Source organism: Rhinoderma darwinii, chromosome 5 (genome assembly GCF_050947455.1).
Source record: "Rhinoderma darwinii isolate aRhiDar2 chromosome 5, aRhiDar2.hap1, whole genome shotgun sequence".
Lineage (NCBI taxonomy): Eukaryota > Metazoa > Chordata > Amphibia > Anura > Rhinodermatidae > Rhinoderma > Rhinoderma darwinii.
The window spans coordinates 212811867-212833071 of NC_134691.1; the positions used below are offsets into that span (position 1 = coordinate 212811867).

A 21205-nucleotide genomic window follows, 5' to 3' on the forward strand; every position below is an offset into this window, starting at 1 on the left:
GCCCTTACTTTTTGCTCTCCCTCGAGCTCCAGAGACACATTTAGGAGTTTGGGATCTGAAAAGATATTATTTAAAAGCATGCATTTTTGAGGGGTAAAATCATGAGAGGCAAAGATAAAATTGATTCTGGAGCTCACTCTTCCATTAGACCATGTGGCGCCTGGGTCTCCTGGCAAGAGATCCTTCCAGCAATCGCGTAATTTAAAATCATCAATAAAATTTTTGAGCAGGTAGGTAGTTAGGTCTTTTCTATTTGCATCACCCCCCTGCCGGCACTCTCCTTCTCTTATGCAGTTAAAATCACCCCCTACCAGCAGGGGGGTAGATCCAACACAAAACAGTGGTAAAATATTAAAAAGTTCTGCCCGCTCCTGTTTGTCAGGAGGGGCATACACATTTAAAATACGAATTAAAAGTCCATTAATATGTAGGTGGGTTAAAACAGCTCTGCCGGGCATAATCTCAATCACATTTTGTATGGAAATAAAACGGCCACGGCAGAGTAGTCCCACACCTGAAGAACGACAGTCATTGGCTCCAGACCACACCGAAGGGCCCAGCTTCCAGTCTTGTTTTAAATCCATATAGTCCATGCTGTTAGGGATTCCACACTCCTGCAGTAGGCAAAAATCAAAGTCCATAGTCTCAAGAAATGAAAATAAAGCAGCCCTGCGAACAGGGCTCTTTAGGGACCTCACATTCAGTGAGGAGAATTTTAGGGTACTAGAAGGCATAACTTATGGAGAGTCAGTGTCCACTTCTGAGGAGCCCGACCCCGATATACTCTGGGAGTCAGGCTGCCCCTTTTCCGGAGACGCGAACTCCAAGATGTTCACAGGGTCAGAGCCGGATAGATGTTTAGGCCCGACTCTTCCCCTGAATTCGCTTTCATCCGAGCTGCGGCATAGTGTTTTCCTCTTAATTGTGGACACGTCCTCTTCTCTCGACCTCTTCCCCGTACTGGATAAATCCATACACGCTCCGTCCTCGTCCTCCTCACTCGATGTCTCCTTGGTCTCCTGGCTGATGTCATCTCTGTCACGATCTCCGGCCTCTGCTACCTCAGGTGCGGCTACAGGTCTCTCCGGATCGCTGGTCATCTCGGGTTGCTCAGGAGCCTGTGAGGTCCCTTCCTTCTTTCTCATCATTCCGCCTACTGCATCTAAAGCCGTCTGCATCCGACCCTCTATTGGCGTAACAAGAGGGACGGACTCTAGCTCTCCAGCCGATCGGTGGCGGCTGGTGCTTGGGGTATCCCGCAAGGAGCCCCTACGTCTGGACTCCTTATTTGGCTCTTCACCAGCCGCCATCTCTGCCCAGTCCCCTTTTGTGGGTATCGAGGAGCGGCGAGACTTTTTTCCGACCGGTTCCGGGTTGGAGCTTGGGGCCTTCATTACAGAGCTAGAACAGCCCTGCTCGGCCCCCTTGGAATCCCTAGGACCACCCTCCACACGTGGACTGGAGGGTATTGGCCCTGACCCTTCGGTGGGTCCCGGGGCATTACCAGCAGTGCCCACACCTGTTGCAGGCTGCTGCCCTGGCCCCGGTCGGGGTGGCCCAGGTTTGGGTTCACCCCTCAATGACTGCGTTCTCTTTGGACAATCTTTGTACATGTGTCCTGTCTCCCCGCACAGGTTACACATGGTGCTGGAACTGCACTTGGAGGCCACGTGCCCAAGGCCTCCACATTTGTTACAGCGTATGACATGACCTTCACTGCATGCGTCTTTTGTATGTCCATACGACTGGCAGTTCCAGCAGAACCGGGGCATCTGGGGGTAAAAGAGATAACCCCGGTTCCTCCCAATGGCAAAGTTGGCTGGCGGATGTACAAAGCCTCGTATGCCACTTGGGTCTTGGAAGAACTTCACGAAGTACTTCCGTTTGCCATTCCAGAAGCCCTCTGCATTTTTTACTTCATGGCTGAAGTGTATTTCTTTGCAATATCGCCCTAGGAAGATCTCAATGTCCCTGGCAGGGACAAACGGGCTATGCATCACCACGACGAGTGGAATGGATTCCTCACCGTAGAGGAACAAGAAATTGAGCCCGTCCAGGCGCTCATCTGTCTGGTCCGCACCAGACAGGGCTGCACAGATGGTGTCGCAGCAGGCCGCGGTACAAAAGGAGATGGTATATCGTCCGCGGCCTTCCTGGTCATTAAGACACAGGATATTCTCCCGTCTGAGGCCGAAGAAGCCAAGCAAGATTTCCCCTACTATGAACTTCAGGTTCTTCCGCTGGCGATGTTTCTCCTCGACCTCAATCCGGATAGATTGTCGCAACTGGGTCTCCCCAGTCACAAATCCGTATGTGAACGGCATCACAGCTTGTCCCAACACAGCTTGTCCCAACAAGGAATCGCCCTTCTAGGCCGTCCGGCGCAAGCCGTCCGCCTAGTGATCCCTTCTCGTTGCCTGAGGACTAGTCCGACTACCCAATAGCTGCAGGGGGGTGAAGTCAAGGCGATAAACCTGTGACGATCCCCCCAGGCCAAGTAGCCGGGTACCCCAGGCACCTTCTGACAAAACCTCCTGTATAAATACACTTGGTCTTAGCCAAAAGGCCGAGAAGCGATAACCCGAATGTGCCACGCGTTGCCCGAGCCTGCCCAATACTGCTGCTCACCCCTTGCAGCGATTCAGCCTACTCCTAGGCAATTCCATGGGGCCCTGCAGGCTCACACACTCACACAAGCACAGCTAGGCACTCGGGAGGTGAATAAAGGCCAGAGAGGAAGCAAGACAGGATTTGCTTCTTTTGCTTGCACCACAATGCAGTGCTGAAAGAGGAGGAATCTACATAAAACCGCCTTCCTGGCAACGCCCAAATGCCCTCCTGCCGTGCAAACACTGGCAGCAGCAGCAGTAAGTGCATGCCAACAGTCACCCCTTCTTCCTTCACATCTTGTATCAGCTGTAATCCAGTCCAGTGCTGCCTGCTGAGCAGCACTGACCAACACTGCCTGGGCCCAGGCTTTTATCTCTGAGGCCCCATTATGATGTCAGAAAGCTGGCTCTGGCTCCTGAGGGCTCCACTATGACACGTGCAAAGTTCCGTCTGAACTTTATATAAGACGGTGCGGCTCAGTCAGTCACTCAGTGTTGCCTGAGAGGGCAACACTGCAACAGGCGGCCCCCAGGCTGTCTTTTTTTTGCACAGCTAGTTGCCTCCAGGAGGCCACAAGAGGGAGACAAGGGACTGCAAAATGGAAAATAGGCATCCACCAACTTTACAGACAACTTCTCCTTGCTCATACAACCTCCATCCTTGCACAGTTTGTTATTCTTCCAGGTAACATAGTAACAAATACAAATTGCTGCTCTCTTTGTAGGCAAGCAAGGGTTTGTTGCAACTGCAATTCTTACTTCTTTGAAATGTAGGGACGACAGTACATTCCATCACATCCATCTAGTGTACACAGGTAGGTCCATTGTGGCGGGCGGGCGGCTGGCTGCTTTAATGGCTGTTTGCTGTTCCCCTACTCCACTCCACTATTTGACTGTGGTGCTGCATCAATCAGTGGCTGGCTTGATGGCTGGTTCAGGTGCAGCTCTTTAACTTACCTAGAAGGGAGGGCGGAGAGAAGACAAGAAAGGTGAATGAGCTGTTCCAATTTGAAATGCCGGAAACACAGAAACACAGACTACACAAAACAAGAGGAGGCAATTTATAAATTAATTGCATTAAATAAACTAGCTCAATATCACACATGACTGTACAAATGCATTGTCCAACAGGTGTTGAAATAATGGGATTAAAGGAGATGTGCAATGTGCAAGACAAAAACAATGGCAAACACAAAAAGCACTTTTGGAATCTGATTTTAGTAAACACATAAGGAAAGGGTGCACCGGTCCTGGAAATACTGCAATACCAGGTCAATGCGTGGAGTGGACAGAGCAAGCTCTATTTCCATCTCCCTGTTCTAAAAATCCATTTAATATATGGTCCCCAGATAGGGGACGTATCAGATATTAAACTGATAAGAACAGATTTTTGAGTTGACTACCCCAACAAAGGAGGTAACCGTTTATTTAAAATTTTTAACAAAAAAGGATTTACAAGTTTTTACATTTTTACAGTAAATCAATAAATACACAGGGTTTACAACAATGGTATAATAATAAATACAAGTTATCAGATAAAATCACATAACTTATAAAAGGGCACTTGGTGGCATCAAGTTATGGAACTCCATTCACTAAAAAAACATTTTCTGCTTAAAACAGGAGAGAGTTTTTTATCTAAAAGAAAATATTTGTGCATCTCGCTTAAACAAATGGCTAAAACATCATCCACAGTTAAAACGTCATGTTTAAATAAAAGAATGTTTCTGGCCGCCCACAGAGCTACTTTGACGCAGTTAGTGATCTTCCATGCCATCATTTTTCGGGTCTGTGTTGGGCATTCCAGACATCCATAAAAAACGCCATCGCTAGTAAATCTCCGTAGTCCTGTAATCTTCTGTGCCAAGGGGAGGATTCTTGACCACACCAATTGTGCGTAGTAGCACTGCCAGAAAAGGTGGTAGACTGTCTCATCATCTCTGCATCCTCCCCTTGGACACGCAGCCGAGTTGGTCAGTCCCCTTCGATGCTGGAATGCCCGGCATGGAAGACACTCGTGGGCACAACTCCAGGCCAGATCTTTCTGAGGATTAAAAAGATAATTAATATTTACCATTCGCCATATTTGTTTACACTTTTGTTCACTAAAATTACTAATTGGGGCAACTAAAACATTTTCTTTTATCTTTTTTAAAATACTTTTACTATTTTGCACGTCTTCAATTCTCTTGCCTTTCAAATTAAAAAGGTTCACAATTTTCTCTAAAATCTTGTACTGGTCAGGGAGGTTAAAAGCATACGGGGAGCTTAAAACCGTGGAGAACCATCCGTTCCTCCTCATAAAATAACCGGTGTTAAAACGGATAAAATATGACCAGTAGTGATCCTTAAAAGCAGCGTTGAGACATGCAGTAAAAAATTTGATTAAAAGAAAGGTCTTTATGTCAGGGAAATGCTTACCACCCATTAGTTTTGGCATCATCACCTTCTCCTGAGTTTTTCCATTTTGGAGTTCCATAAAAAAGTAAAACAAGCTTTATTTTTTTTTTTCATAAAATATCAGGGGGAGGGAAAACCATACTCAAATATAATAAAATCGGTAAAATCACCATTTTGGTAATTAAAACTTTTCCCTCCATAGTCCGCTTTCTCAAATTCCACATACAAATCTTTTTATTAACTTTTTGTGCCACCAAGTCCCAACTGTTAAAACCATTGAAGGAGACCCCTAAAATCTGCACAGTCTCTGACACAGGGACTGGAATGTCCTGTAAAATCATATTGCCAATGTTTAAAATGTTACTTTTATTAAAATTGACTTTAAAACCGGAGGAGCAACAAAACTTATAGATCTGTCTTAAAGTTGTTTGCAGTGATAGGGTGTCCCTACACAGTACCGCAACATCATCCATGTACCCCACTACCTTTGCCTCTAGACCCCCCCCCCCCGCCCGGCAGGGGGACTCCACATATCTCTTTGTTTTTCCTCAAGGTGCACAGTAGAGGCTCAATTGCACAAATAAAAAGTAGTGGGGACAAGGGACACCCCTGCTTCACTCCGGAATTTAAAAGGAAATCCTGTGTTTTAAAACCTTTGACTAAAATCTTGCTAGTGCAGCTGTCATAAAAGGCCTTCAGAGACTGTATAAAACCTTCCGGTATACCCATTTTCTCTAAAACCTTAAAAAGATAAAAGTGTGACACTCTGTCAAAGGCTTTCTCGAAGTCGATTGTTAAAACTGCCATTTTGCCTTTCCTCTCCTTTGTGTCATTAATAACATCTTTTAAAAGGTTTAGGATATCCCATATGCTCCTCCCAGGTATCCCACAGACCTGGTTGGAGTGAATTATTTTGTTTATGACTGCTTTTAATCTATTTGCACATATTTTAGCCATTATCTTATAGTCGCAATTTAGCAGTGTAATTGGTCTCCAGTTTTTAATATCGGTTTTGTCCCCCTTTTTGTACAGCAGGGACACCTCACCTTTCTTCCAGGACCCCGGGAGGGCTTTTGTTCTAAAAACTTGTGTAAAAAGAGAGTGGAGATCCTCCTTTAAAACACCGTAAAATAGAACATGAAACTCTATGGGTATACCATCAGGACCAGGGACTTTACCTGTTTTAAAACTCTTGGTAGTTTCTAAAATTTCTTGTTCTGAAATCTCCTGTAATAAAAAGTTTTGGGAGACAGGATCTAAAACAGCATCAACCTCCTTCAATGAGTCATTCATAAAAGCATTGTCAATGTTTTTAACATTAAAAAGATCCGCATAAAACCCATGTACCTTTTTTAAAATATTTTGGGTATTTGTTTCACCTTCAATATTATCCAACAGGGTATGCTTATCATTGATTTTCTTAAAAAAATACCTGGAGCAGGTCTCGTTCTCCTCAAGATGTTTTACCTTACAGCGAAAGATTATTTCCTTTCCCCTCTGCTCCAGGCACTGGGAGATCTCTTTTTTAATCTCAATGATCTCCTTGTCCACCAGCATACCCTGTTCTCTGAATTTATATTGGGTCTGCAGACGGGTATTTAAATTTGCATAAAATTTGCATTTCTCTTTTGCTTTTCTCATCCCAATCTTAATAAAAAAATCTCTTACTTTAACTTTCATTTTTTCCCACCAGGTGACGATGGGCATATTGGGATGTCTTACCCGTCTGCAGCCTTTGTAAAAGGTAATAAAATCAGCTAAAATTTGCGGATCTTCTAAAAGGGATACGTTTAATTTCCAGGCTTTTTTCGGAGTTCTTCTTTGGTTATCACATTTCACTTTAAAATACAATAACTTATGGTCAGAAAAGACGTTTGGGTTAATATCACATTTAAAAGGCAGTATTTGGTAAGAGCAGAAGATAAAATCAATCCTGGAGCTGCAGGTCACGTTGCTCCAGGTAACGCCGGCCTCTTCAGATAAATCCCTGTTACATTTTTTAAAAACATCGGTGAGTTTAAAATCAGTAACAATATCTTTTAAAATTGACGAGGTCTAGTCGTAGTTCCTGCTTACTGAATTAGAGAACCGGCGTTCCCCCTTTAAAATACAATTAAAATCACCCGCTAAAACAAGTGGTTCTGAATCATTAATAAAAAGGGGTAAAATCTCTAGCATTCTGGCTCTTTCATTTTTCTTAGGGGAACCATAAAAGTTTAAAAACTGCCATTTAATACCGTCTATAAAAGCTTTGACCATTAAAATTCTGCCTGGTAAAATTTCGTAAAAACTGTCAATTAAAACGTTCCCTTTAAATAAAATGGCGACACCTGCGGCTTTAGATTCGTTAGACCCGGACCACACCGAAGGTCCGAGTCTCCAATCTCCTTCATATTTTTTATAGTCCATGCGATGTGGGATGCAGCATTCCTGTAGGAAAAAAACTGACGCGGTAAGAATAGAGTGGTAATCAAACAGGGCAGCTCTTCTTGTCTTAGAATGCACGCTTCTTACGTTTAAGGAAAGACCACATAACTCAGCCATGAGGAAAACGGAGAGAGACAGTCTTTATAATCTTACCCGAGGTGGCCTCAGCAGTCCTCCACATCGCCAGAGACCCGACTAGGACTCTCATAACCTTCGATTCTGGAGTCCACGGAAAAAATGGAGAGGAACTCCCATCACTTAGCTGACCCCCCGCCAAACCTGAGGCACTAATCATGAATGGATCCCATACGGACTCCACGGGCAACATTTGATCTACTGGAGCATTTTTGGCAGCGACCTCCCCTTCGATAGGGGCAGGAATTGCGCTCCCTGACGTCTCTGGGACCTCCGTAACCTCGGAGGCAGCTGTCCGTTTATCCCCCAACTGGCTAGAAGGGGGTGGACCTTTAGTTGTCACTTTCGGGGGCACGTCCAGTGGTTTCCCTGCCTTCGCCAATGCAGGTACTTCCATCGGCACCCCCGCTGCCACCTCCGAGAACGCCCTACGTCGTTTGTGTTTCGCTGCCGCTCCGCCCGGGTCCTCTGCCTCAGGTACAGGCTGACCCAGCATCTCTTGCGGACCAGTAGGATCAGCTTCATCCGAACTACCCGTCTCCCCAGTTTCCTGGGGGGGATTTTTCGTCCGCTGATCACTGGATCGACGCCTGTTCCGTCTCTGCTCTTTTGGGTCACCTGTTTGGGGGGGTCTGCTAGAGGTATCCATCTCATCCTGGCCTTCTCCTTGGGGTTCCTCTCCTTCTGGGGGTACGATCGGCCGGACCTCGGGTTGTTCCGATCTGTGGGGACAAAATGCAAAAAGGTGACCAACTCGGCTGCAATATCGACACCTTTTCCCCAGAGGGCAAGTTTTGGCCTCGTGCTCAGAGCTGCCACAGTTCCTACAGGTGCTCTCGCAGGACTCATTGGTGTGACCGTACTTTTGGCATTTCCTACAGAATGGAGGCATCCCTGAAAAATAAAAATCTCCTGCCATATCTCCTAATTTAAAACGTGCTGGCGGCAGCATTATCCCTCCTGTAAAATTGGCATCTCTGTAGCATGTCACTAGAAATCTCCACTAGAGGTCCAGACCCCAACCTCATTCATCACTTTGCCAATACACTTTACCGTTTTAAAATAGGGGGATAAAAAGGACATCACATCTTTTACGTCAGCAAATGGGCAGTACATTTTAACAACGTTGCCCGAGCCTGCCCAACACTGCTGTTCACCCCTTGCAGCGATTCAGCCTACTCCTAGGCAATTCCATGGGGCCCTGCAGGCTCACACACTCACACAAGCACAGCTACGCGGGAGGTGAATAAAGGCAGGAGAGGAAGCAAGACAGGATTTGCTTCTTTTGCTTGCACCACAATGCAGTGCTGAAAGAGGAGGAATCTACATAAAAACGCCTTCCTGGCAACGCCCAAATGCCCTCCTGCCGTGCAAACACTGGCAGCAGCAGTAAATGCATGCCCACAGCCACCCCTTCTTCCTTCACACCTTCCTCCCAACTTTCCCTCCCATCTAATTTATCATCAAATTTAACCCCCAAGATCTTAATAGGACCAGTCACTTTATTAACTCCCACATCATCTGACATCTCCCTGCTACCAAAACATTTACATTCACTCTTCAACCAATTGACCTTAAAGGCAGATGCTCCACAAAAAATAGACACTAACAACTTAACTCTCTTCACCGAACATTCAGAATCACACACCACACAAACATCATCCATATAACCACTCACCTTTACTTGTCTTCCATCACTACCGGGCAAAAAAACTCCCCTTACTACTTTGTCACGCCTAATAAGACAAAGCAACGGCTCTATTGCGCAAATAAAGACAACAGGTGACAGTGGACATCCCTGTCTAACACCAGAACAAACATTCACTCTCCTTCCTAATCTTCCATTTACAAGCACACTACTATATATTCCCTGATACAAACTTCTCACTCTTCCAACAAAATCACTCGGAAACCCCATACGTAACAATACTCTGAACAAAAAATTATGTGCCAACCTATCGTACGCCTTCTCAAAATCTAGAGACAGCACAAACACATCCTTCTTTCTACTCTTACAATCCCACAGACAATCTCTCAACAAACACAGACACTCTTGGATACGACGCCCAGGCACAGCACAGAACTGATCATCCCCCACTACACTCTCAACAACACTCTTCATCCTATTTGCAATCATTTTTGCATATATTTTATAGTCACAATTAAGTAGACTTATTGGACGCCAATTTTTCAAGTTTCTTATATCCCCTTTCTTTGGGATCAAGACCACCACACCACTCTTCATACCCTTTGCAATTTCCATATGCTCCCACATATATTCACACACTCTCACAACATCCTTCCCTATGACCTTCCACATCACACGATAAAATTCTATTGGCAAACCATCCTCTCCAGGCGTCTTATTTGCTGCCATTCTCTCCACCACTTCCCATACTTCCTCACTAGACACCTTACGCATAATCATCTCTTTCTCACTCTCCCCAAGCTTATTTTCTAACACACTCAAAACTTCACTCTCCAAATTCTCATCCCTCCCTTTCACCGCATACAAATCTTCATAAAACTACAATCTCCTCACTCACCTCATCACCGCACACTTCACTTCCATCTTCTTTCAAAACAACCTCAATTGCTGGTTTCTTTGAAAAAACTTTCTTAAAGAAGAAACGCGAACACTTCTCATCCTTTTCCATTTTATCCAACTTTGCTCTGAAAATAATGTTCCTCCCCTTTTCAGACAAAAATTTTTTAATTTCCCTTCTCACACCCACAATTTCATCCTCAACATCCATTCCTTCCTCTCTCAATCTATACAGAAACCTCAATCTTGAATTCAGTCTGACATAATTTCTCCTTCTAATTGTACCTGCTTTATATCCAACACTCCCACCACAAAAGTATATCTCCAAATTCACTTTGTTTTTCACTCCACACTGCATACAACCGTTCATACTGCTCCCTCACATCCACACTATCTAAATGACTTATGTTGAGCTTCCACAATCCTCTCCCATACGTACCACTCATCCCTACATCAACCCCACAGAACAATGCATCATGGTTCGAATACATTACAGGCTTCTGTCTTTAACTTACTGACTTCACATTTTCAGACAGTAAACAATAATCTAATTTGGAGTGGATACCCCCTCTATCAGAATGATATGTTTTTAATTCTGGGTCAATTTTACACAGATTCTGAATATCCCCCAACCTAAAATCACAAATTAAATCAGACAAAATTTTCCCAGACACATCAAAAGAACGTTTAGACAGATCACAATTCATATCCCCAATAATGATAACAGGCATTCTACCCTGGACATAAAATTTCATTTTTTCAAATAATGCTGCCCTTTCATTTTTATTTGCGGACGCGTAAACATTAATTTAAATTTCACATTATTATATTTTAATATTGCGGATACACACCTCCCCTCCTCTACTACAATGTAACTATCTAGAGTAATTTCTTTAGATTTTATCAAAATTCCCACCCCATCATTTTTATTACTCACACTTCCAGACCACACCGCACTCCCACATTGCCATTCGTCAGGACTTATCGCACATTCAATGCCACACTCCTGCAAACAAAAAATAGACGCATTTTCCTGCCTAAGAAAACTTAAAATTGCAGTTCTCCTAGCCTTGTTCTTAAAGACCCTCACATTCTGTGAACAAATAATAAAACCCATTGCACCAAAAAGTCAGCAGTTCCCAGTTATTGCCTTACCATACCCAGGCTCTGACTTCCTCACTTCCTGCAAGACTCTGAGGAAAAATAAACTTTACAGGCATATTAAACACCAAAATTTAAACATAACAAAAAGCTTATACAGTTGCATAACTTTTAGCCACTTTAATCAGAATCTGGGTCCTGTGCCTGTAACGCATCAAACGGGTTTGTGTCTGCTTCAGAGACCGCCTCCGAACTCGTCTCACCACCATTTTTTTTGGCGGATCTTCTTCTTCTTTTGGTCTCCACTTGTACAAACTCATCACTGTCTTCGTTCTCATTTTTTTGTTTCCCACCACCCTACCTGTGACACAAACTAGTCTCATTGCTTGATGAGAACATCTCAATGTTCGCCGGATCCGAGGGGTGAACTGGACTCACAACTCCGTCAATTACCTCCTCCAGTTGGCGGATAACGTCCTCCATTTGTGTTTCCTCCACAAGACTGGGCACTGCAGGTTCTACTGCTGCTGCAACATCCTCGGCTGCATTTTCCTCTCTGGCCACTTCTCTCTGGACTCTCTCCATTTCTCTTTCCACTTCAGCCTCACTCTGTCTGGAGGCCGCCTCCCTTCCAATTTGCATACTTCTGCTCCACGCCTCCTCCCTCCTTTGTATGACAGCTGGGCAATCTCTGTACAGGTGGGTGTCGGCTCCACACAAATCACACAAATCTGCCTTGGGTGCAACTTCCAGCATGGTGTCCAACTTTCTTGCAGTTTCTGCACACCTGGCCCTTCTCACAACTATCTTTTGTGTGGCCAAACTGAAAACAATTGCGGCAAAAGGTTGGCTGTCCAGCATAGGTGATATAGCCCCTGAACCCTGCAACATAGAAATTTGCAGGAGGGTGCTTGAAGCCTCCCACACAAGTAGAGTCCATTCTGAAGCGAACAAAAAATCTGTGCTTGCAATTATAAATGCCCAACACATTAGTGAGTTTGTCCCCACCACGCACATTTTCACAATACTGCTTTAGAAAGTTGTGTGCTCATATAGCGTGAAAGAGAGTGCGTGCAAGTGTGCCTTCACTCAGTGGGATCCCACCCCCAGTGAGTTAGGACACCCCAGGGTCACCAGCCCTGGGGCACATAGCAACTCGGGCTTTCAAACTACCCGACCAAATGACCTCGATCCGGCGGTCGCCTGGTCACCTACAAATGGTACCTTTAAACCAAATGCGTACACCAGAGCGATGACCGTTGTGGTTCCCTGCCCTCACCTCGGCGTTCTGTCATCCCCCTACGATGGCCCATCAACCACCGGCAGGGATGATTACTAACCTCAGCTTGAGCAGGTACTACACTTGATCTTAGCCAAAAGGCCGAGAAGCGATAACCCCAAAGTCGACCACCAGCTTCCTTCCAAAAAATTCAACGGTGTTCTTACCAGAATCACTTGGGTCTACCTTAATTCGAATGGTTCTCTCCACCGGTGTTGTCCTTGCTGCATCCATGCTGACTATACCTGCCGATCCACGATCACAGAACGATCACCACTCTGGTTCCTCCCAAGGGAAAACCCGCACCCCCTGACCAAGACCAGAGCAATAAACTCTGATCTTAGCCAAAAGGCCGAGAAGCGATAACCCCAACGTGCCGCGCGTTGACCGAGCCTGCCCAATACTGATGTTCACCCCTTGCAGCGATTCAGCCTACTCCTAGGCAATTCCATGGGGCCCTGCAGGCTCACACACTCACAGCTAGTTGCCTCCAGGAGGCCACAAGAGGGAGACAAGGGACTGCAAAATGGAAAATAGGCATCCACCAACTTTACAGACAACTTCTCCTTGCTCCTACAACCTCCATCCTTGCACAGTTTGTTATTCTTCCAGGTAACATAGTAACAAATCCAAATTGCTGCTCTCTTTGTAGGCAAGCAAGGGTTTGTTGCAACTGCAATTCTTACTTCTTCTTGGAAATGTAGGGACGACAGTACATTCCATCACATCTATCTAGTGTACACAGGTAGGTACATTGTGGCGGGCGGGCGAGCGGGCGGGCGGCTGCTTTAATGGCTGTTTGCTGTTCCCCTACTCCACTCCACTATTTGACTGTGGTGCTGCATCAATCAGTGGCTGGCTTGATGGCTGGCTCAGGTGCAGCTCTTTAACTTACCTAGGAGGGAGGGCGGAGAGAAGACAAGGAAGGTGAATGAGCTGTTCCAATTTGAAATGCCAGAAACACAGACGACACAAAACAAGAGGTGGCAATCTATAAATTAATTGCATTTAATAAATTAGCTGATTATCACACATGACTGTAAAAATGCATTGTCCAACAGGTGTTGAAATAATGGGATTAAAGGAGATGTGCAATGTGCAAGACAAAAACAATGGCAAACACAAAAAACACTTTTGGAATCTGATTTTAGTAAACACATAAGGAAAGGGTGCACCGGTCCTGGAAATACTGCAATACCAGGTCAATGCGTGGAGTGGACAGAGCAAGCTCTATTTCCATCTCCCTGTTCTAAAAATCCATTTAATATATGGTCCCCAGATAGGGGACGTATCAGATATTAAACTGATAAGAACAGATTTTTTTTAATTTTTTTTTAATTAAACCATTCAGGTTATTTTAATAAAACCGAGAATTGTAGTTTGAAACAAACTACCTCTGTATTTATCAAAAATCATCATTCTGGTTCATTGTTTATTTTCCAACAAAATACAGAGAATCAAAAGAATATTCCCTCAAACTAAGTGCCTCCATTTCATCATTCGCCATATACCTTCCGCATCCATACCTCTTTCTAGATCCCACTTATAATAAAAATACAAGTTAGCCAACACCATCCTAACCACATCATCCATCTCAAAAACCTCTCTTCTATATACATTCAAATTCCTCGTATCCCATAACACTTCTTTCACGCACGTCAAAAAGATCCACAACACTCTGTCCTTTTCGCTACCCAGACTACACAAACCAAATAAAACAATTTCATACGTCAATTTCTTCAATCCAGTCAATTCTTCACACAAGCCACTCAACTTTTTCCAAACATCTTTTGCATGCTTACATGACCAAAACACATGACCCACATCCTCGTCATCACCACAACCTTCTCTCGGACACCTCTTAGACGCAACCAAACCTCTCCTTTTTTGAACACACCTCACAGGCAAAACACTCCATGTACCGACATCCATAACAAATCCTTCTGCTTATTCGACACATCATACGTAACAATCTTCTTCCACACAGTTTTAGACTCATTCGAATTCAAACCATTTACAGAACACATCACATTATTCATACACATTTTCTTCACAACATTCTTATCACTCAAAAACCTCTCCATTCTCACATCTTCTAGCTGGAACTTATTTATAAATTTCTCAACTCCCAAATACCACCCCGTGCACTGGAAAGCAATAGGTTTACATAGATTCCTTTCCTTCCACCTTAACCGCCGAATCACCGTTCCAGCTAAATATTCCATCATTCCAGAGGTCTTGGATTCCTTTAATAAAAGTTCAACAAAAAAACGTACACAGTTTAAACCGATAAATATTTCCAAATTTGGAAAATCCAAGCCTCCGTTGCGCCTGCTTTTCATTAAGATATCCCTTCTTGCTTTTTCTATCCCGCTCCCCCATAAAAAAAGGAACAAAATTCTATTTACTCTTTTCAGAGTTAAGGCATTAGGAAGAAAAACCAAAGAAATATATAAGATCATTGGTAAAATAATACTCTTAACGACTAATACTTTCCCCGAAAAAGAAAGGTCCCTCATTCTCCACATTTCCAACTTACGCGCAATCCTACCACCCACTTCCTCCCAACTTTCTCTCCCTTTCAAATCATCGTCAAACACTATCCCTAAAATTTTCACCCCATTTACCTGTTCCATGTCAGAATCACTCACCCTTTTGTTACTAAAGAAAATTTTAAATTTACTCTTACCCCAATTAATTTTAAAAGCAGACGCAATACAGAACAGATTCACAATCAACTTCACTCTAGACATATCGTACACAGAATCACACAAAACACAAATATCATCCATATATCCCAAAGCCTTCACACCTTTCCCATCACTCCCAGGCACCAACAAACCTTTCACTACTTTATCATTCCTAATCATTTGTAACAACGGTTCAATCGCACAAATAAATAAAATGGGAGACAACGGACAACCCTGACGCACACCTGACATAATTTCAAATGGTTCTGAAAAAAACCCATTCACCTGCACACAACTCTTTGCATTCGCATATAAATTTTCCAGCAAACTCACAAAACGAAACGGAAAACCCATTCTTACTAACACTTTAAACAAAAACACATGCGCCACACGATCAAAAGCTTTTTTCAAAATCTAACGCACATACAATCACCTCCTTATTCCGATACTTACAATCTTCAAGCATATCCCGCACCAACGCCACGTTATCATGCAATTTTCTTTTCGGTACCGCACACACCTGATCTTCATCTATCACACATCCAATCACTACTTTCATACGGTTGGCAATCAATTTAGAAAAAAATTTATAATCCGTATTTAATAGAGTTATTGGTCGCCAATTTTCCAAACGCCTTTTATCTCCTTTTTTGTACAACAAAACAACCATACCTTTCTTCATCACATCACACATGTTTGTCCCAGAAAACAACACTCTCATAACGTCAATCACATCATTCCCAATCACATCCCAATACTTCTTATAAAATTCTACTGGTATCCCATCACACCCTGGAGACTTATTGTTGGCCATACTTCCAATTACATCCTTAACTTCATCATCCATAATCTCACCAAGCAAAAAGGAATACTCACTCTCAGGAACAAAATTACACACAACATCCAAAAACTCCTCATCCTCCCCCAAATCACACATTTTCACATTATACAGTTCATTATAGAAGTCAAACACTACATCCATCACATCCTTACCAGACACCTCTTTATCATCCTTATCCAATAACACATTCATTCCACTTTTCCCACCACACATTTTTTTAAAGAAAAACCTAGTGCACTTCTCGTGCTGCTCCCTAACCTCCACCTTAGATCTAAAAATTATTTCATTCACCCGAAACCAATCACTTATATCTTTTTTTGTTTTTTCCAAGTCATGTTGCACATCCATCCCCATAGCTTTACACTCACGCAGGAAGGACATCCTCCTATTGAGAAGAGAGTACTGCAACCTTTTCCTTTTTGCTCTCCTATATCCCAACTGCCTAAAGAACCCACCAATTTTCTTCTTCACCCACACCCACCATTCACACACATTACGGAAAGCACGTTTTTTCTTTACCCAAAACCCATATTTTTTTACAAACATACTTTTAACTCTCTCTTCAGCCAAAAAACTAACATTCATCCTCCATACCCCTTTACCATAAAATAAATTACTTATCTCAAACACCCCCATCAAACACTCGTGATCCGAAAAGCAAACCCTTTCTTGTGTGTATTCCACACATTTCATTGCAGTCGCAGAAAAGAAAAAGAAGTCCAGACGTGAATCAGTCCTCCCATCGTCTGCATGGTATGTAAATGGTCCAGGTTTCTGGGATACAGCGTCCTGCAAAGAAAAATCTAACAGTAATTGTTTCCAAAAATTCCCAGTTATGTCAACCTTGGATTCAGTGGATCCAGCACGAGCCTGCTTTTCAAAAATACAATTGATATCACCAACAAGGATGACCGGGACTTTGCCATGCAAAAAAAACTTTAACTTTTCAAAAAGCGCCAATCTCTCATTTTTGTCAGCATTTGCATATATGTTGATTAGTTTGAAAGTCCAACCCCTATAGGACAACAATAGACAAACACATCTTCCTTCTTGGATCATTTCTGTTTGCTTAATAACAAACTCTTTGCTGTGAAACAATATGCCCACTCCATCATTCCTGTTTTGGGTGGAAAAAGACCAGACCGCTTCACCATGACTCCATTCACTTTTTTTAGGCATTTTTGATAAGCCGCATTCCTGTACACAGATGATATCACTGCCTTTACAAGACAGGTAATCTAATACAGTAGCCCGCTTATGGCTAGATGTGAAAACCCTCACGTTCTGAGAAAGGATTTTAATTCTCAAAGGCATTTAGTAAGGTCATGTTTAGACAAATGGAAAAAAGGACATGACACACATCAAGTTCCAGCAAAATGCATTGCTTTCTCCAAATTTGCCACATTTTCTTCATTCAGAAACCCTTCCCCAGGGGAACTGGGTGCTTCTGAGCCTGCCCCAACAGACTTAGGGCTAGTGCTTGAGTCAGTGTCCAGTACGGAAAAAGGGTTAGAGTGCGCCACATCCTCTAAAGAGCCTCTCTTCAGCCTTTTCACAGCCTTACCAGATTTGCCCCTTTTGGAAACAACTTTATAAAATATTGCAGCATTAGTAGCGCTAGGCATCCTGGCTTCCCTCTCATCCTCCTCTGATACCGACCATTCCACCTTAGCTGACTCATCCATTTTGGATTCTGGACTTGAAAACTCCTGAATTTGCATACTTGCACCATGCTCTGGAGATGCACACCCAGTAGGTGGCGCTGCTGCTCCACTTTCCACTGATTCAACAACAGGTGTACAGGCATCAGCCTGTTCCACAGGAGGGACCACACCCAAAACCATACTGCCAGTATCAGCAACTACCTTTGCACAGGACTCTGCTTTCTCAGGCTTCTGAAGGGCAGATACTGCAACACTGCTGGTAGGCTCTTTATTTTTAGCCGATGTAGAGGCCACAGAACCAGTAGGACCTACTTGCCAACCAGGTCCTCTCTCCAGACCATGAAACAGGCTTACTTTTGGGCATTTCCTACATGTGTGTCCAGGCAATCCACAAATGTCACACATAGGTGGAGAAGGGCAAGCATTTGCTTCATGCCCAGACTTTTTGCAATTACGGCAAACTTTGCCTTTACACTCCTCTTTAGTGTGGCCATACATGAAACATGACCTACAGAAACACGGCATGTCCTGATAGTACAAATAGCCTTTGTTTCCACCAATTGAGAAATTGGCTGGGGTATTCATTACCCCTCCAATGCAGCTGGAGTCTGGCTTCAAACGCACCCAATATTTTATGTCACCATTAAACACCCCCCAATGATTTTTTTGCTCCACACCTCCTCTGATATGGGTACAATAGTGAGCCAAAAATGCCTTGACCAGCCTTCTGTCCAAAAAAGGGTTGTACATATGTATAGTTACACATTTTTCAACTGCAGAAAAGAGAGGTTGAACTTCAACATATCTCAAGGCCTCATGCAAATGTTTCTCTTTCAAAAACAAACGTATTCAGACAGTAAGCAGCTTCAAAAAAAGATACGTCATATGTACCAATGTTAGAAAAGGATTGTATACAGAATACCTGATCCAAATCAATGCAAGCCAAGTCCAAGAGAATTGTCTCGATAACGTGTGCAATTCCATAATCGTCCTTCTGTCCATTTACAACGAACCGGATAGTATTCCTTACAGCAGCCATGTTTCCTAAATGCCCAGCGGCACGATGATCGCCCTCAGAACGCCGGAGTCTCCTCCACGAAAACCAGCCCCCCGGCCCAGACCAAGGCAATAAACCCTGATCTGAGCCAAAAGGCCGAGAAGCGATAACCCGAACGGGCCTTGCCTTGCCCGAGCCTGTCCAATACTGCTGTTCACCCCTTGCAGCGATTCAGCCTACTCCTAGGCAATTCCACGGGGCCCTGCAGGCTCACACACACTCACAGCTACTAAGCGGGAGGTGAATAAAGGCCGGAGAGGAAGCAAGACAGGATTTGCTTCTTTTGCTTGCACCACAATGCAGTGCTGAAAGAGGAGGAATCTACATAAAAACGCCTTCCTGGCAACGCCCAAATGCCCTCCTGCCGTGCAAATACTGGCAGCAGCAGCAGCAGCAGCAGTAAGTGCATGCCCACAGCCACCCCTTGTTCCTTCACACCTTGTATCAGCTTTAATCCAGTCGGGTGCTGCCTGCTGAGCAGCACTGACCAACACTGCCTGGGCCCAGGCTTTTATCTCTGAGGCCCCATTATGATGTCATAAAGCTGGCTCTGGCTCCTGAGGGCTCCACTATGACACGTGCAAAGTTCCGTCTGAACTTTATATAAGACGGTGCGGCTCAGTCAGTCACTCAGTGTTGCCTGAGAGGGCAACACTGCAACAGCCGGCCCCAGGCTGTCTTTTTTTTGCACAGCTAGTTGCCTCCAGGAGGCCACAAGAGGGAGACAAGGGACTGCAAATTGGAAAATAGGCATCCACCAACTTTACAGACAACTTCTCCTTGCTCCTACAACCTCCATCCTTGCACAGTTTGTTATTCTTCTAGGTAACATAGTAACAAATCCAAATTGCTGCTCTCTTTGTAGGCAAGCAAGGGTTTGTTGCAACTGCAATTCTTACTTCTTCTTGAAATGTAGGGACGACAGTACTTTCCATCACATCCATCTAGTGTACACAGGTAGGTCCATTGTGGCGGGCGGGCGGGCGGGCGGCTTTAATGGCTGTTTGCTGTTCCTCTACTCCACTCCGCTATTTGACTGTGGTGCTGCATCAATCAGTGGCTGGCTCAGGTGCAGCTCTTTAACCTACCTAGGAGGGAGGGCGGAGAGAAGACAAGGAAGGTGAATGAGCTGTTCCAATGTGAAATGCCAGAAACACAGAAACACAGACGACACAAAACAAGAGGTGGCAATGTATTCATTAATTGCATTTAATAAATTAGCTCATTATCACACATGACTGTACAAATGCATTGTCCAACAGGTGTTGAAATAATGGGATTAAAAGGGGAGATCCCATCAGAAAGAGAAAAACAATAGCAAACACAAATAGCACTTTTGAAATCTGATTTTAGTAAACACATAAGGGAAGGGTGCACCGGTCCTGGAAATACTGCAATACCAGGTCAATGCGTGGAGTGGACAGAGCAAGCTCTATTTCCATCTCCCTGTTCTAAAAATCCATTTAATATATGGTCCCCAGATAGGGGACGTATCAGATATTAAACTGATAAGAACAGATAAGGTTTCAACAAAATTTTATTGACAAATATTCACATACATAGAATGCAATTTTTACAGAATAAAATTCAGTAATAAAATGCTGTTAAATAAAATTCCGTAATAATAAATTTGTTTATACATTCAATTGTCCAATAAGATTAGTAATAAAACGTTTTTAATACATTTCATTAAAAAACCTTTTTATAGCATAAAATTCGGTACTAAAAATGTTTATTTTTAATACATTTCATTAAAACGATAAAGGCAATATATTTTCAACGAGAAGAAGGTTTCTTTAAGAGTATGACAATGGCAGGATAAAACATCATAAAACAAGCAATAAAATCACAATTATAAATACATGGATAATTTACATAATAATTGTGTTCCATAGAGACAGACACCACATGGATGCCGCCTCTTTTGCTCCGAGATGTTTTTTGTCTCTTAGATAGTATACATATAATTCACTCAACGCGATTTTAACACAATCTTTAATATCAATAAAATCACGTTTAAAAAGAAGAATGTTCCTAACCTTCCAGATGGCATTTTTAAAACAATTAATAATCATCCAGCAGATCATCTGCTGTCTGAATGATGGGCAGGTAAAAAGGCCATAAAAAACGTACTCGTATTTAAAATCGTTAAGACCACAGATCCATTTTAGTAAAAGGCCAGCCTTCCTCCAAATCTCCTGTGCATAGTGGCAGTTCCAGAATAAGTGCATTACCGTCTCATCATTTCTGCACATATCTCTCGGGCACTTGGCTCTCGCCACCAGTCCTCGCCTGTGTTGGAACTCACGTGTAGGGAGGCACTGGTGCACGATCGCCCAGGCAAGGTCCTTATGCACATTTGCAAGGTATTTCCCAAAAACATTCCGCCACACTTGCTTGGACCTTGCCTGTGAGAGATTGGAAACTGCCACCATTTCTTCTCTGTGTCTACACGCC

At 43.6% G+C, this 21205-nt stretch overlaps 3 non-coding genes and 1 pseudogene across 3 annotated transcripts; all 4 read right to left on the reverse strand.

Moving 5' to 3' along the window:
* Window positions 1–3843: 3843 nt before the first annotated feature.
* LOC142653722 (U2 spliceosomal RNA) lies at window positions 3844–4029 on the reverse strand. Its single transcript, XR_012848639.1, has one exon. It is a non-coding gene; the product is annotated as a U2 spliceosomal RNA (small nuclear RNA).
* Window positions 4030–12540: 8511 nt separating this feature from the next.
* LOC142654663 (U2 spliceosomal RNA) lies at window positions 12541–12610 on the reverse strand (annotated as a pseudogene).
* A 1050-nt stretch (window positions 12611–13660) lies between these two features.
* Window positions 13661–13843, reverse strand: LOC142653992 (U2 spliceosomal RNA). The gene has a single exon (XR_012848820.1). It is a non-coding gene; the product is annotated as a U2 spliceosomal RNA (small nuclear RNA).
* A 6271-nt stretch (window positions 13844–20114) lies between these two features.
* Window positions 20115–20299, reverse strand: LOC142653849 (U2 spliceosomal RNA). The gene has a single exon (XR_012848703.1). It is a non-coding gene; the product is annotated as a U2 spliceosomal RNA (small nuclear RNA).
* Between the last annotated feature and the right edge of the window lie 906 nt (window positions 20300–21205).